This window comes from Lissotriton helveticus, chromosome 9 (genome assembly GCF_964261635.1).
Source record: "Lissotriton helveticus chromosome 9, aLisHel1.1, whole genome shotgun sequence".
NCBI lineage: Eukaryota > Metazoa > Chordata > Amphibia > Caudata > Salamandridae > Lissotriton > Lissotriton helveticus.
The window spans coordinates 648,754,592-648,773,147 of NC_136070.1; the positions used below are offsets into that span (position 1 = coordinate 648,754,592).

General features: G+C 44.3%; 1 protein-coding gene across 1 annotated transcript in view; it reads left to right on the plus strand.

The window, feature by feature from the left end:
• PLCB3 (phospholipase C beta 3) overlaps nucleotides 1-18,556 on the plus strand; it is a 585,337-nt gene that overhangs the window by 352,533 nt on the left and 214,248 nt on the right. The window lies entirely within an intron of this gene.

Here is an 18,556-nt window from a genome sequence, read left to right on the forward strand (position 1 = left end):
GTCACAATATAGCGCTGCACTAAGAAGCACTCGTACATTTTGTTTAGTTTTTAGCATGGGCTTATAGTCGATCATTCCTGCCCCGTTCTCACACTGATGACAGTGCTATTTTAGTGAACCAACAGGCAAGACAGTTGGCAAGTGGACCTTGTATGTGCCCATATTATTATAGAGCAACATTAGTCTATTAAATGAACACAATAGGTTTTGTATAGTTGGTTTTCTGATTCATGTATTTGAAAAGTGCTTTTATGTGCATATATGAAGAAAATCGAGTTTTGGTGGAGATGCTGCAATTTATCCAGGTTTTATGTTTTCATTTTGGACAAATCAGCCGCTAAATGGCTATTTGTCTCTCCTATGTTGATGCTTTGTTTTTACCTCCCAGTTTTCTGCGATTTTTATATAGTGTGAACTCTACCTGGAGATATTGAAGCGCTTCACATGAACACCAGTTACATTGTACAAGGTCACATTATTTCTTTTAGGCACTTGAGATTTGAACAGAATCACAGGATGTTGAGCCAACTCAAACCTAGCTTGTCCAGTTCCAAAGTTGCAAGCTTTCGCTGTAATGCCACATCCTGTGTAGATTGAGGGTGGCAGGCAGAACGTACATAATAGCTCGGCTCATTACGGGCTCAATGTTTCAACAGGACCTCAAGCTGAGCCAGAGCCAGGCTTCCGGCTCAAGCCTTGGTGAATCTTTCAGTGCCTGTCTTCCTAGTGCGAAATGTCCAGGCTTAGGTGTAGTAACGGGGACCTCCTTAACCTTAAACTGCTATTACAATCTGCTTGGAATCCTGGTGCTGGTGCTGAAGCCTGGCCTGCTGGAAATTATAAGAGTTGTGCTGTTGAGTATTGGCATCAGCTGCTACTCTAAAATAACTCTCTAGATGCTCTGTATGCCTGTTCGAAGAAGATATGATGTAAATATTGGAATTACTGATTTGACAAATATTGGACCCACATTGGCCCACCCAAACAAACCCTTGGCCCACCCAGACCAAAATTCCTAGAACCGGGCATACACACAGACAGTTTTTGAGCTGCTGTGGGCTGGTGGGTCTGGCGTCCGTCTTATTGCAGCCGCACCGGAGTACTTTACAGGTCTTTAAAAGACCATTTACTTGTTAACGAGGCTTTGTTGTGTTTTCACCCCTTCTTAGAGACCCTGCATCTCCACTCTACCTATTGCTGGAAGAATTAGCCCCCCACCCCAATTTTTTTATTCGGGCCACCCCGAAATTTGGCTCTAGTTGCCCTCTGTTTAGGGTCGACCTTTGCATGGCCCTACACACACTATGAATTTGAGCAGTGCAGCGGCCAGCACTGGTTTGGGGACTAGGATTGTGCTGCTCAGATGTCCTGCTAAACAACGCTCCAGGATTTTTATTAATTACAACCTGAACGCTCCTATGTAATGCATGTTATAATTATCAGCATCACGTAGAAGGCTGAAAGGCTGAGACAGCCGCCAGGTTACACAGAGGAAAATGCAGCAACATGATTGACGAGTGTATATGCACGTGGTGAAAACCGTCCAATCTGATTCACAGTAAAAGAAACAAACCCCATTGAAGCCTTGAATTAGTGGCGTTCAAGGGAATCAAGGCACAAAGTCGGATGCAAGACTCTGAAATATTTACAAACGTGGGTGTATATTTTACTTTTTTGCTTTCACTGTTGCCCAGAAACCAAAAGACCATCATTACTCCATGAAATTGCACAACTGTCCATGATCAAGAATTTCAACCAAAGTGAACCATGGATTGTGTATGCCTTTCTTTAACAGTTTTATACAGCGCGTGAGCACCGAGAGGTATAGACGTGCTTTACGCAGTAATAACACCAGCGAAAAGCCTCCTAATTTGAAAATTGCATTATAGACCACGGGGTGTGCAAAAAGAAGAGAATTATCTTGCACGGACGTCCCCTAATGACTGCTCTTACTAAGGGTAGTTTTCCAGAGTTTTCCACATGTGGGTTTTGTTTTTCACCTAAAAAAAAACCAGGTGTTTATTTCCCCTTTAAATTATGGAAAGAGAAAAAATATCGCTAACATCCTTACTCTTTTAAAGGCAGAAATAAAACGGTTTTAATTTTAATTTATGAGAAGAATGTACATTCATTTCTCAGAGCAAACCACCAATCACGGCAAACTGTTGCCTTTTCGCGTGGATAACCATGCTGTGGCTTGGATGAAAAAAGGCGGGAAACTCTGCGAGGTACAGATAGGCCAGTCGCCGCAATCTCACGACTCTAGTCTCACGGAATAAAATACGGGCGCACTTTACCTATGAGTAACCCTGGGCGAAGAACTACGCTCCGTTCGAGGAGCTTGCGGAGTTTCGGCAACTCCGCGTTCCGCGGAGAACGCGTAGCTGTCGATTACTCCGCGATCCGGTGCGTAGCGTAGTTCTCACGCGCTGAATAACATTATCGCGTGCGCGGCAATGGCTTACCTTGGTTCTGCGTTCGCTTTTTCCCGGTCGCGTGTGCCACCATGTAGGTTTGCGCGATATTTAGCGCGATCACGCACTTTTGTAGTGCGAACGAGAAGATGAGTTCCCGAACATGTCTTGCACAACCCGAACACGTTACTTGTGACCCGGAACCGGAAATAAGGGAACGCAAGCGAGCGGGACAAACCTCTTGGGTAACTTAGCGCGCTAGCCATCCCGAGCATGCAGGCAGTGCCCCGAACACGCGCACCGCGCTCCCGAAGACGAAAAACGGCGCGCGAACGGGTCTAGCAAGCAACTACGCATGTCCGCGGAGCTACGCGTAGCTCGCGGAGTGCAAGTGCGTCTTCGCGTAGCTCCGCGGAGTGCGGCTCCGCGAACTACGCCCAGGGTTACCTATGAGGAGAGCGCGGGATTCTGGTGGCATTTAAAAAATGCTCCACATGTGAAAAGCTAGTGGTTTAGCTTCATTTCTGATGTATTTTGTATTTTAAAGATTAATAATAACAAAGTTTAATAACCAGGACCGCCGAACATTTTCATTGTTATGCATTGAGTGAGTAAGCTGAGTGAACCCCCAATATTAGAAGCAGTAGCACGTGCTCCTTGTTGTGGGATGGAATATCCTGACTGGAAAAGAACATTTTAATCTAGTTTGCTTTTGAAAATATGCGTAGCTAGCTTTAGCAATAAATTTAGGCAATGTTGCATAATAGGTGTTTACATGGCAGCATAACGAAATAATGCAGTCATAGATTATGATTGTGTAGCATTGTGCCACGTAATTTTGAAAAACATGTGGCACAAATCGGCCCTCTATTGCCACATAATTTCAGTGGCACTAATGACCGGTCAGCACGACAGACAATTCGATATTATCAAGACAATATACGATTTTTCTCTTGGTCTGGAAGTACTCAGTCGTATTATGCATCCAATGGTGGAGTATAAGTGGCAAATGTGTGAAATCCAACACTATGGGGACCTTGCTTCGGTCGCATAATTCCAGAAGCCCTGTTTATATTGCCAACTTGGGGTTCTAGACCTGCAAAACATGTCACCGTTTGCTGTCTGTGACTCCAAAACCAATGGTGCCCTAGGATTTAAAACCAAGCATTTACAATGCAATAGGTCTCGCAATTGCGAGGTATTAACCTATTAGCATTGTAAACGTTTTTTAAAAAAAGAGCGTGGTGTCCCTGAAGCGGGCGCAGCGCTCATTAAACTTTACAAAAAAACATTTAAATTGAGTGTGGTGTCCCTAAACCGGGCGCCCTGCTCAGCATGCAAATACAACACCAAAAGCAGCTTCCATTGTCCCCATTAGTATCACTAAACAAAATAGTGCTCACTCATCACATAAAGCATAATACCGTGTAACGAGCCAAGTAAAAGATCCAGTCCTTATGGACGGTAACAACTGGCGACAAGGCGGTACCCAGTTGGGACTAAGAAACCTCATAATGAATCTCAAGTCAGCGTTTACGAAAGACAATGATACAAGCGAATTAAAAGTAGGGGCGAGAGTGGGTGGGGCTTACACTGCATTCTCTATTACAACATGCCTCGCAGAGCGAGTAGTGCATGCGCGCTGCCGCTAGGCTCGACCTAAAATGAGCTGGTCATTAAAAGATGGTGGGCACTATATGGGGCATTCAAGCCACACCAAGATCTAACATTATTTCCTTTTCTTGAAGAGATTAACCTCTTTAGTTTCCAGTATATTTGTGTTTTTATATGTATTTAGATACATAGAAGTATTGTTTTACGGGCAGTTGTCTTAATTAAGCAATTTGTTTGCTTATTAAAACATTGCAGTGTAATGCAGAACAGAAGCATCGTGTGTGCACGCTAACAACTTAATCGAAAAAAGCCAAGCTAGAAGCAAGCGTTTATATAAAATAATTATTTGTATATTCTCACAAAAAACGTTTACAACAGTTTTAGCACTAATAATCCACACTCCAAATATCTGCTATCTTGAAAACGCCACCGAAATACATACAACTTCATCAGTCAATCCCTATAGGAGATTGGTAATTTAATTTGCCTATCTTGTTACTGTGATAATTTGCCTATCGTGTTACTGTGATTTCTGCATGGAGTTCCCTTCCACACTATTGACTGCGGCTTGATTTGGGACAAACCACCTGCCTGTATTTCGAAATGACTAGCGTCTATAAAGAAAGGTAAGGCAACCACCTCCCAGCACAAACAGCAGGATCTACATTGTAAAGGGGAGCCTCAAATGCCACCATTTTCGCCTGGGGCAGCACATCACAGGCAGCGTGCATTTCTGCGTATGTATTGGATAACCCTTGCACCATTCCTGCAGCACTGTTGGTTTTTCTGATATAGCTTTTTCGTTGTGTTTTCTGACAAGATGCAAGTCCACTGGAGTGGATCTAGATTTTATCAAAAGTTACTGAACAGAAGATGAAAGGAGGAACACCTTAACCTAAGTGAAGATGGCTACTGCCTCCTCAGGCTGTATGGTGACTGACATTGTGGCAGTAGATATATGAGCGTGTTGTCAGGGGCTGGTTTATTGTTATTAGTGTACTTGTGAGATGCGAACTAGACAGGAAGGTGGTTTCCCTGAACAATCGACTCACCCTGAGACATCCGGCCTGTTCCTTTGTTCAGGGAGGACCTGAAACTAGGACTATTTGGTGACAGAGGGACTATTATCCCTTCCCTGTAGAACAGGTTTGCCTGCTATTCACTAAACCTCAACACCCCTTTCCCCTGCTGTGATCTGCCTTGTGCAGGTTATTGTCTGGCAACACAAGCACAGTAGATCAAGCAGGCTAGTTTGAACCAACAAGTGGCGTTCGTGCACACGACAGAACTACAAGACAGTGGCACTCTGAGTACTGACCACCTTTCAAGTCAAAATTTTGACGAGGTTAATAGAACACTAAAAAGGTAGATGAATGAAGAACCAAGGGAGAATCAGGTCAAAGAAGCAGGACAACCTGATGGTCAGCTAACAGTTGTCCCAAAAGAGAGAAATATATTATGGGCCCTCATGGTCATCTGAACCAGACATCCTGCTGAGCAAATTATAAGGGACTCCGTGCACCTTAGATGCAGAGGAAGCGAAAGAATGAGGTCACACAGGAAGACACTCTTTGCTCCCCGTAGAGCTCATCGATAGGCCATGACTCGGTTTGTTAGGCTTCCTAAGTTTCGTCTGGTGAAATCTGTAGGTCATTCCATTTCGGTGTTGACAGGCAAATCATGGAATGAGCGTTTGCCTTTGTTTTCAATTCAATGTGAGGCCCCTTTAAGGAAAGAATTGAAAATGCATCTTTTCTTGTTGAACTTATTGTGATGGGCATTTTTTGATCAAAGCTGTGTGTTACCGGGACACTCCCTTGGATGCGTGCTTCATAAATGGTTTCGTTCATTCATTCATTCACTCCTGAAAGTGTAATTAGATACCGCATCCAAAAGTAGACAGAGTTGCCCAGGAGTTGTGGAATTCCTGCCCCATGGTTGCCGATAAGACCTCAACTGAATTTGCAAGCATGTAGAGATGCCTCAAAGACCGCATATGTGGTGTCTGGACTCGTCGCATAGCACCTTGGTACCCTTAGTATGTTGACGTCTGTCCATCTCCAACCCTAGAAGTGCATAGATGATTAGGTCTTCATCAAAGGTCTTGCGTCTGTATCCCATTGGCTTTGTCCGGTTTTTAAACAATCTAAAACAGATGTGCAATACAATTTTGCAAGAAGATAGAAATAATTCAATTCAGACAACATATCAACACACCCAGACCTCCAAGTAGATATTCGCAACATAACACATCACAAACCCACCTGTCTGCGTCGTCTCTCAATTGCTGAATTTAAACCTATAAAATTAGACGCTTTCGCTCTCCCCCCCTCCCCCTACTGATACCCCATTGTAAGGAAATCCCTCTTTTTGTTTAGTCACCCTCACGTTTTCAACTGATGCTGCTGTTTGTTCGACTCTTGAGAGTGCACTGACGCCTGCTAACCAGACTTTAGTGCCAGTGCCCTAACCCTAAAGTGTATTTTGAATTGGCTATACTAAATTGCAAATGGGTACCTTACCTGTAAGTCCCTATTATATGGTACCCAGGGCATGTAAGTTAGAGGGGTATCCCAGTGCTTGCAGCACTGGTTGTGCCACCATGGAGGTCCACCACGTAAAACGAGTCCCCAGTCCGCCACTGCAGAGTGGTAGAGCAGTTGTGCACTTCTAGCCCGACTTTACAATTGAAACATCTGTGTAAGTCACCACTCTGGCAGACCTACCAAGTCCTAAGGCGGGGTGCAACATATGACACGGGCAGGACATGTATTTTACATGTCCTGACAGTAAGCACACAAAACCACAATTTTTACTGTGAAAGACTTTGTCGCTCAATTGGCGAGTACAGGGTTACACGCTGACCCCTCAGCTGTGTTAACTCCTGAACAGTACCAGCAAAGTGAGCACTCCATGGAATCAAACAAGTAGTTATATTAAGACAGACTTGTATCTCAAATTCATGAAATCAATATAACTTGTTGCATTGTGCAGCTTTTACAAAGCTGCCACCTTGTTGCCTTTAAAACTCCTGTGCCTTCCTGGGCACACATGGAGCTTGTCCAAAGAATCAACTTCCTGCCGAACTGGAAAGACGTGCCAAAGGGAGCAGAACAATGAGGTTTAAGCTCCCTCCTGCAGGAAGCTACTTGGGTATTTGTCCCAAAAGGCAGGCTTCAAAGGAGAAGCCGCCTTCGAAGAGTCCATGTGTAACACCAAAGTGAGGGCTGCCCATTTTTTGTTAGGCTGGCACAAGGAGCAGAGAGGGGAAACTTGTTGCAAAACTGGTTTTCCCAGGTTCCTGTAGTCTGGAGGTAGCCACACCCCTGGGGTGGGCTAGGAAGATCTGAACACTGAGAGAGGTGTCTTGCCATCTTGGGAGTGGGCAAAATGGTGCACCCTGGAATAGCCAGATGCCACACTCCCTAGGAAGTGGTCACCAGGTGGGAGGGAACCTGGTAGCCCATTGGCTGCCAACCGCATCCTGCCCTGAGGGCATTTTCTGAGGATAAGAGGGGCACCCCTGGCTCCCAGACCTCAAATCTCAACCAATTTTTAGAAGGAACGAGTAAGGACTGCCCTGCTGCAACGAGAGTCCAGCAAAGAGAGGCTGCACTGTTGAAGACTGCACCTGCTGTACCTGGTGGCTAGTGAAGAAAGGCACTGTGCCTGCTGTGTTCTAATCAAGGGGGAGTTGTCTCCAGAGCCCAGTCAAGCCAAGAGACCCCAGAAGTGCTGTCTGAGAGTTGCTGTGACCCTCGGAAGGCGAGTTATGGACTCAAGAAGGATTGGCCAGTGACCGCAACACAGAGCGACTAGTAAGTAGTCCATTGGTGAGTGGACTTCGGCCAGACCGACGAGGACCACTTCCAACAAATGTAAAAGAAAGACTAACATCACCAATCATACAAAAATGTGCCTCACCCATGCTACATCACTATAGTACTCAACTTAATTTCAACATTTCACCAAAACCTAATCCTACACAAACTCCAATTTCCAAGACACATTCTGAGTCATACTCACCCTCCCAAAAACCCCTCTTAACTTGCCACAAACAAACTGGAAACAAGAAATACATGGAGCAGTTTCCAAAGAGAAGAGAAGACTAATCTCAACACAGTAGCTAATAGCCAGTGAATTTCCCACAATCTTTGGCTTCCAGAGTGGATTGCTAACCACCAGATAGTGCGTCAACGCCTCGTCGGGGGTAGTAAGTGCTGTATAAATACAATGAAAAAACCCTTCCCACTTTCTCTGAAACCCTTTTCGTGTTTTTAAACAATGATCTGTTGCTAGGTTATCGAGGAGGTATGCTCTACATACAGAAATAAGCTCTGCTGGAATCTCCCTCCGGCGCCTGTGCAGCACTATAGGCCAGTCTTGCCTTTTTTTTAAACCTTGTGGTTTGTTGTGCTGAATTGTGATGTGCAGACATGCACCGATCACATTATGAGCCTGTTAGATGTATGTCTTCTAACCTTTGTATGAAACCTGTTATTGAACTTGCACTGCTGTATGACTTGTATGATTCATCAATTCATATTTATTCGGTTGTCATAACCATCAAAGTATACATAAAAGCAATATTTCGAAGACAGAACTACATAAACACATTATGAGAATAATTGATTTTTACAAAATATAACCATTGAGTGTTCAACCCCAGTCCCATTGTACAGGGACATAAAGGAAAACCACAAAACTACATACACATAAAAACAAGGTGCCAGACAACACGAATAGATGCTCTTTAGAATGAACAAGAAATGCTCTTCAGTTCCGAAGTAACAATAGCCCAATAATCCTAGATGTGCAAACTCGGCTATAAAATCGAAAATACTGTCTAAAATGTTGTCTTCAGGCAACATAAAACTAAAAGTTTCTCACATAATACACGGACAAATTAACCTTCAGTACTAACGAAAACAAAATCAATAAGAACTTCATAAAAAGCAGGATAATACATAAATATCTAAGTAGGGAAGCGAACACAGAACTAAATATTCCCTGGGTGATCAAACATAATACTAAGATATACCTAACAGAAGAACTACAGTGAACATACAGACTTTTAGATAGTGGAGGTGCTAAAATATCATGAAATAGCTCAAATTTCGGGTTAAACTTGAACTAAAAAAACGGGTTAGTTAATATCCCATTTCATAACATATTGTTCATAGACAGTTGCCCGGTCCTGCAGATGCTATCTGGGTTAGCCCACAATTTTGTTAGGCCCAGATTTAAGCCCAATCTTGATACAAACTTGAGCCAGGGAACTTTCAGTGCATTGGTCATGCCCAACTGTTCCTTTAAAGAATTCCTGTACTCAGTTAACTCTGGCGTAGACTATAAGCGTACCCAGTAAATCAGTGCCTTCATTTTCGCCCCATCAGAAATTCTATTAATATCAATTTAAAAAAAAAATGGGCAACAAGGGGAGTATTTGATGGAACTGAAATGAGCATTCTTACAAAATTGTTCTCTGCTATAGCTAGTTTCTGTAGATCAACACAACCCTATATTCCTGCACCACTTTGTGCCTTGGCTCGATAGACTCCTAGGACAGGAGATATAGAACGAGTACAGGTTCCTTTGTGAATCTGTAGAATTGCTTTAGATCCATGCTGAACTAATGAAGAACTCGTGTTGAGTTGGGGACCCCACCTATACTTGTCAGACAGTTTTACCCCGAAATAATCAAAACTTTGAACCAGTTTCAAGATTTCATTATCCGCTTTTGCAACACAGTTTCTAACAGGTCTAGCCCTGAACATCATATACTTAGTTTTTGATGCATTCAGTTCAAGGCTCTTGCATTACAAAACTCGATGAACTTATTAATTACGTTTTGGAGAACCAGAGGTGTCTTAGAAATAAGCAGTGAATCGTCAGGAAAGAGTAGAATTGGAATTGCATTCCATTTTAAAGCTGGGGAGTCATTCAAGCATGCTAATAAATGATTTACTACATTGTTTATATACAAAGTGAATAGGGTGGGCACTAAAACACATCCCTGACTAACATAGTATAAGATTCGCTCTTTAAGCTATCCCTTGTCTCCCCATCGAACCTGGGCATAGTTCCTCTCATGTAGTCGTGCAATAAGATCAATCACATTTTCAGGGGCACCCATGTCCACTATGACCCTCCATAATTTTCTCTGCAGAACAAGATCGAATGTGACTCGTAGATCTACAAAAACTACATAAATCTTTGTTTATTTATCAACACATATTTCCAGTGCAAGATTGTAAATCTGAACCACTTGTCGATAGTACTCATTATTGCAGGAAAGCCAGCTTGAAGTGGGGCAGAGTTTACACTGCTTATCTACCCAATTTAGCAACTTATCAAGGACCTGCCTTGTGAAAACCTTCTGCAGGTTATCTATTAAGCTAATGGGCCCAGAATTTGATGTTTTGGCAGCATCACCTTTCTTGTGAATCAGAGTTATTTGGCTCTTCTCCAGGACTTGGGGATTGCTCCACCAGCCGCAATGGCATTCGCCACGAAATGGATGTAACTGAACCACACCTGGGGTTCGGATTTAAACAGATCACCAGGAATCTTGTCGGGAGTGGGTGCTTTAGCTGGTTTCAGATGGTTCATAGCAGCAAAAGTATCAGATATACTAAAATAAATGTCTTTGTCCAAGGATACATCTACATTATCGCTAGAGGTAGATACAAGACGTGAGGGAGATACAAGACTTGTACACAGGGCCAAGTCATCAAGCTCGGCCTCTGCAGACAGGGCTGAAAAGTGAGTGACCCATTTCCGGGTTGAATGTGATAAGGGTTCACGCTGTCTAAACTTCCATGTGAAATGATGTGCCAGAAAGCTCTATTGTTGTTTGGTTTGGCAGCACATATTAGTTCTTACCAATTCTTATCGCCTCATTGGCTCTTAGCTCTCACAAGTGCCATTTTGTAATTGCGCCTGGCCTCTGCAATCTCTTGCCATAGACAACTCTTTAACAGCTATCATTAACAAGCATTTAGATAACTTACACTCGGAATTAAACCATGGTTTCTTCTTCACGCAGGATGTTTGCTTGTGTATGACCTTTTTATAAAATAGAACTTTTAAGTTTTTGTTAAAAAGCCTTTCATGGATCTCTAGAATAGGAATTTCTACTTCAGAAAGGCCTTCGCAAGCAGACAAGTAAACAATGTACCAATCATAAATTTCAGAGTACAACTTGCAATCAGACAGTACTTGCAGCCATGTAAATCTACTGTAATTGTTAGCTAAAATAGGTGCAGGCACCTTAATGAAACTGGTAGTTGAAACCCCACTAATAGTGTTCCCAAATAAGAGTGTAATTAAGGCGTTATGGTCACTTTCCATATGACTTTCAATTTTCATGTCGTCGATCAGTGGCCATTTTCCACTGTTAGCCCTCCTGCTAAAATAATGCATTAATATATGTTGAAGGTTCAACTTTTATCATTGTAAGCCAAACAGTTTAGGGGGCTCTCTTTCCATGTCTGACTGTACAATTAATGTGCCTGTATAAAGAGTGTGAATTTCTCTGGTACTCCTTTGCAGTGTTTAATTTGAACTGGTGGTTTCAAGGGCTCAGCACCAGCACTTAATTCTGAACACTGGCAATAATGACAGTCCACCACATGGTGGCCCTATCCGTCTAATTTTGGGATGAGCACAACAACATTGTTTATCAATTTAATATACATAAAAAATTCATATTAGCTGCCACCCACCAAACTGTTATAGCTTTGGATGGCCTGAAATAGTCTAAACTGTCACACTTGTAGGAAGGCGATGATTAGTAGTTATGTAGGCACTTTTTTGCCAGCTCTACCAGGGGCAATGTTTGGTACACGCTGCAGAAGCTTCCCCCGAGAAGGGCCCTGCACTTACAATTTTTTTTAACACAAATTAAGCACTGCTCCTGTGACGGTAAAACGTAATATTTGTGTTAAGCACAACATCCTGTTTCTGGCTCAGATGCTTCAGTGGTTTATGCTTGTCGATTGCGTTGCCTAAACTACCGCTGGTTAGGTTTGACTTAATGGTGCACTTGAGCGCCGTTGAGGCAAACACTATTGTAATGGTGTGTTTATGGGGCCCGGGTCAGGCCATGAAATCGTTTATAGCCGTTGCCAAGGGAAATCTAAGTGCTGGTGCTATGTGTTTGCTCCATGTGTGCCTCGCCACATCTGCTGTTGCATTAAGGAGTTTGTGTATGTGAGAGAGATTATTCTTGCCTAACAACCCAGCATTTTCACCGGTAATTCCTCCACAAGCAGTGAGCACCACTACAAATCTGGCGAAGCAGCACTACAAGAGCACAGCTCTTAAACTGCACAGCTACAGCAAAGCTGCAACACGAGAACCATAGTGGTCATACCACACCACAAGTCTATAGCTGCACATCTACAACTACAGTTAAGTGCAGTACTGCACTGCTGCACATCCACCTCACTGTAGAACTGCACATCTACCACACCACTAAGACGGCTCAACTATACAACTGCACATCAACGGCGACCGTGCACATCAGCAACATAATATCATGCACATCAACCCTAAACTTATTGATATACAACAATACTATGCATGTAGTTGCGCAGCTCTAGAACTGCACACCTTCAACAACACTGCATATGCACACAACCACAGCTGTATCGCAACACTTTTGAAACTCTACAAATGTCCATCTTAAGCCACTGCACTGATCATCAGTTTCCCACCTGCAGTAAAACTACCCATCAGTCGGTAACACGAGAAATGTGCACCAGCAGCACAACAGTACAGTTTCATGACTCGACATCGAAACCATTCAATAACTGCGCACATACAACATCACTGCAACCCACAACTGCACACATACGGCACTAATACAGCTCTTCAGCTAACCATTTACAACGCTTCATCTGCACACCCATGATTGCTGATCTCGGGGGCGGCTCCTCTATGGTAGAAGAGCCGCCCCCCGTCCAGCTGCCCCAAACTCCGAAAAATAAAACAATAATAAAACAAGTTTATTATTATTTCATTTTTCAGCACCAACAAGTCTTGGGGCGGGGCAGACGATGACCGGCTGTGAGGCTGAAGGGGGAGTGGTGCGCAGGCTCCCTGTCTCAATGGGAGCTTAAATTCACAGCGCTCTGGCCAATCCTGATGCTGCTTTCAAACATGAGAGCAGTGTCAGGCTTGCCCGCAGGTGAGCCTGGGAGTCTGTGCACTGCAGCAGCAGAAGAGCACCGATGCGGTGAAAGGCAGGTAAGTGGTTTTATTTTTCTTCTTTTTTTTTGTCACTGACACCCACCCCCTGCCCCGCCACTCTGCCGTGATACTGGCCGCCAGTGGCTGAACTCCGCAACTGGGCATCCACTGCTACTACAAGCTTACAATAACTCTACAAATGGGCAGCCCAACACCTGCAGAAATCTGCATCTGCAACCCTGATTGCACTGCTGACCAGTTATAAATATAACTCTCCAAGTACCCAACTCCACAGTATACATTACTGCACAACAGAGACCCCACAACAATAACATCACCCCTACAAGACTAAACCGTTCAGTGACCACACTTCAGCACTACAACAACATAAACACAGCACTATACAATAGTGAAATGGCAAGAACAGCTCAAATAAAACACTCTGTTTTACAATTGTACATCTGCTATAGCACTACAACTCTGAACTGCAGATGCATAACATCACTATGATTCTAAAGCCTCTAAAATTGAACAGGCCGGGAATAAAAGTAAATAACTTTATAAAATTGTAAAAGACTTCTCATCCCCTAATGCAATGGACAGCCCTTTTCCCACTAAAAGTGATTCGACTAACCTTTTGGCTCGCTATTTTTATGATAAAATCAAAATCATCCAAGATTCTTTTGAGGTGCAGCCCCTGGCGATAAAAGTAAACACTGGTCTGCCCCGCCAGGCCAACCCTAATATTGTTTTTTTCCTCCTACAGTTTCCTCCTATCACTTTGGATAAGTCCCTTGAGATAATGAAAGTTCTTAACTCCTTCGATGCTGATGACGGAACCGCTCCGTCATCAGCTGCGGTGGCGCTGTGCTGATGACGGAGCGGTTCCGTCATGGCACGCCTGCGCGGCGCGGATTCCGCGCCTGCGCTGAGCGTTCTATTGAGCGGGGCGGGCCATGACGGAACCGCTCCGTCATCAGCACAGCTCAACCGAGGCTGGTGATGGAGCGGTTCCGTCACCAGCATGCGGCCGCCGCATTTCCGCCCCGCCCCCTTAGCGCTGCAGCGGAATAGCCGCCGCAGCGAAGGAGTTAAGTCTGGTTCACCCTCCGACTCTTGCCCAGCTAAAGTACTGGCAACTATTGCTGAGTTGATTAACCCAGCCTTCAACCTGGTCTTAAACACCTCTCTGTACGAGGTGGCAAATGCCAGATAGCTGAAAACACACAAAAATCCTCCCGCTTTTGAAGAAACCCCCGGCAGATCTATTGGTAGCCGGCAATTACAGGCCAATATCACTGCTGCTCTTCTTTTGCAAGGTTTTGGGAAAATATGTAAATACAGTCACCACAGAATATGCGGAGGCCAACTATTTTCTTCACCTGAGTCAGTCGGTTTTCAGAGCAAACTTCAGTACTGAAACTACTTTACTAGAAGTCTCTGAAACTATCAAAGCAACACTAGACAAAGATGGCAACGCAGTATTGGTAATGCTGGACCTTTCTGTGGCCTTCAATACCGTGCCCCACGACCAACTCCTACAAAGACTCCGGGAGTGTGGCATTGGTGGCACGGCACTTAAATAGTTAAACTCCTTTTTAAGTGGCCAACAGCAAACAATATGGTCCCCTCCCTTTTCGGCCCCCATCTCCCGTCCTATGAATGTAGGGGTTGATTTTGAGCCCAACACGTATTTACATGTACATGGCCCCCCCTTGCGCTCCTAGCTGAGGAACACAGGGAATATGGTGCAAAAATAGTATCTTATGCCAATGACACACAATTGTTGTTCACCTGTGATTATGACGTCGACTTTAGAGGCAGTGAGATAAACGCCTTCCTGACAGAGGTGTTTGCCTGGCTTAGACAAAACCAATTGAAGTGTAATCCGGAAAAGTCTGAGATTGTTTCTTCGGCTCCCCTCCTGGTGAAGCATGGCGCCAATGGTGGCCACAGGATATGTCCCCCACCCCCGCAACCTCAGTAAGCACCGTGAAGAATCTCTGAGTCAACCTGGACGCTGACCTGTCCATGAAGGCTCAGATTCAAACTGTGGCCGGCACCTGCTTTGGGCTGTTAAAAATTGCCAAAGAATATCCTGCCCCTACTTCCAGTCTCACATAGGAAGACTGTAGTCCAGGCCCTGATTCTATCAAGACTGGACTACGTCAATGCTTTGTACCTGGGCTTCCCTGACCATCTACTTGGTCGCTTGCAGGTGGTTCAGAATGCGGCGGCCAGAGCTATTCTCATGGTAGGTTCCCAGGGCGCGAATGATCCCCCACTTGATATCCTTGCACTGGCTACCGGTTCGGAAGACGATCCATTTTAAAGCGTTTGTCTTGGTCTTTAAGGCCCTCCATAAAATAAGGGCTCCTTACATTAGGAAAAGGATTCAGTACTATGTTCCACAACGGACTCTGAGGTCCTTAGCACAGCTCCGGACGATGCAGTCAGTGCTAGCTGCGTCATACCAGTTATTTTCGTACAGCGTCCTGGGACTTTTTGTTTCTTTTTTTCCTTTAAGGCATGTTGCACAGCAGCTCAACTGCTGTGCAACATGTAAAAAAGCATTGCCAAAGCCAAAAGATTTCAAATAAGCTAAACATATTGACTTTGCCAATGCTTTGCCATTCAATCTTCTACAGGGCACAGATTTGCTTTGGGATTTTCATCTGGGTGACCGTCACCGCTTTCCTTCAAATGATGCCTGGAAATCTCAGTGATTAGCTGAGATAGCGGGCTGTTTCAACACTATCATGTTGACAGTGATATTTTTACAAGCAGGGATGGGATAAAAGAGTTGGGAGACAGGTGAAGCAGAAAGTCAGTGGGGGTAAAGCAATGAAGAGGGAGGGAGGAAGCAATAATGAGGAGAGTAATGATGAGTGGGGAGGGTGCTAGGAACGGTGTGGGAAGAGCCCTGGGGACAAGAGATGCACCCACTGTGGAAAAACCGGACCCAGGAGATCGGATTGTAGCAATCTGAGACCTGTCATAGACTGTATCGTACATTGGCTGCCATTAAAAATGTAATGAAACCACCGTGACTAAAACTGATCAGAATGGCACATTCTTCATTTATTTAACACAAAATGTAGCACTTCCGCGTCTCGTCAGGGGTAGTAAGCACCAAATATATGTCATTTCACTGCAGTCCAGTATACAGGCTGATGCCATCTTATGTCGGTATCAAATAATGAGGACGCTATAGCGAGTGGGGGAGAGTGCTTGGAGGGATGTGGGTAGAACGACGGGGAGGAGAGTAGACTGCCTGCAGATGCACTCATATGGAGTGCTAGATACCTAAAAAAAAAAAGTAGAAGTGCATACCCAGTGGAGGGACCCTGGCCACTAGCCACTGGCCAGTGACTGGAAGCTGTGCGTGGGCCATGCTCCACAGCATAGACAGGAAAAGCAGGAAGATGTTTAGAGTGAAAGCAGATGACGTGTTGACCAGTCAGAAGAGTGGAATTTAGAGCAACATTGATTCAAAGAAATGGTACGTATCAGTAAGTAAAGGGCAGATTCTAAGCCCTTTTTAAGATTATTATTATTTTTTTTAATAGAAGAGATTTTGCTAGCACAGCGCAAGCGAAACCTAAAATGTAGTTCCCCTGAGTACTGATTACTTTTGAGGAACACTTTCGATCTGTTTCTGTGAGGGCTTGAGACATTAATGTAAACTTTTAGGGAAGAGAGAGAGAATCGAAAATGCTATAGCTTTCCTCTATAAGAATTTTAATTCTATTAAGGACTCTGAGGCGAAGATTATTTATTGTCTTCTTTGCTTAATTTATATTAGCAGCCGTGTAAAACAACCATAGATAATAAAGGTAGTCATGGACTACAGAACCCAGAATGCACAGAGAAAAAAAAGCTGCAAGTCCAACTATCAGTTTGAGCATTCCACCAATCACAGCACTGGAAACGTTTAAACAGTTGTAAGAGTAAGCAACCCGCCTCTTCTTGCTGCAAGGAAATCTTCCATGGCATGAACTGACCAATAGAGTCATTCTTATTTTGGTCTGAAGCTGAAAGAAAATAGCAAACTAAGTGACCATTCATCAATAACTGATGTTACATCTGGTGAGGGGAGAGAAAGAAAGGCGCTTTTCTCTAGTAATTTACTATAAATAAGTATGGGCGGGATAATCCTCACCTCTGTGTCCTTAACAGAATTGAAAATTCTTGTTTACGAATGCTATACATTTTTTTATTTTATGGCAGGACCGGAGACTTCAGATTATGCAAGTTCAAAGTTTTATCAACAATTATGGACCAGGATTACTTATTGGCTTGTAGTAGAATGCCTTAAGACAGCGGTTCCCAATCTGTGTCCCGCGGCACCCCTGTGCGCCATCAAAACTAGCCAGGGGCGCTGCTCGCCAAGGGTTTCTTATTTTCGGTTTCAAGTGACACTTGCCGGTCAACGTCTATTGTAGACAGAAATGTGAGGTTGTCAGTATAAGTAGAAAACCTCTGAAGTTTTCCACTAAATGGCAGCAGAGCCTTATTCACAAATAGTGCAGAAGTGAATATTCCTAGTCGCTCCCGCGTGCAGCAACGTTTTCTGCGCTGACCTGCATTTCAGCAAAGAGAGATATGGGAGCCTCAACTGCTGCAGCTTGGCATGTGCAAGAAATAACAGGGATGGGCGTGAGGTGCAGTGCTCGGATAGCCTTCATAAAAGGTGCTCAGAGACTTGTGCTGTCCTTCTCCTTTAGCACCATCCCTGCTGGGCACATTCCCCCACTGTGCTGGGGGAGGGGGACGCGCACAGCGCATGACGAGCTCAGCTCGTCATGAGGCACGGTGCTTGTGTACTCATGACGAGCTGAGCTCGTCATGACCACACCCGTTTTCATAGAACGCTCCCACAGCAGGGGAATTAGCCCAGCATGCGAGCGCTCTAACGGTCATGACGAGCACACGAGCACTGTGGCTCGAGCTGAGCTAGTCATGAGCATCGAAGGAGTTAGGGCTAACAGTGACCTGCCTGCTGCTGGAGGAGGGGCGGCTTCCTCAGAGTCTGGTGCTTGTCTGTGGGGATGATGTCAGCTCCCTTATTGTTCTGGGATGATCCAAGAATAGTAAAAAAAAGCTCTGCCCTTTCACACATGGAAAGGGCAAAGGCTGATCCGCCCTAATTGGTTCCCTCATGTTGGGTTGACCATCCTACTTAGCACCCTGATACTCTAGCCAGGGTCGTTTTTTTAATGTAACCTCAGGACTATTGGTTGGAGGTACCATTTTTCATTGGTGATTCACCAGGCCTGCTGACCATCATTTAGATATGAATGTATACATAACTTTGTAGCAGGGGTTCCTTG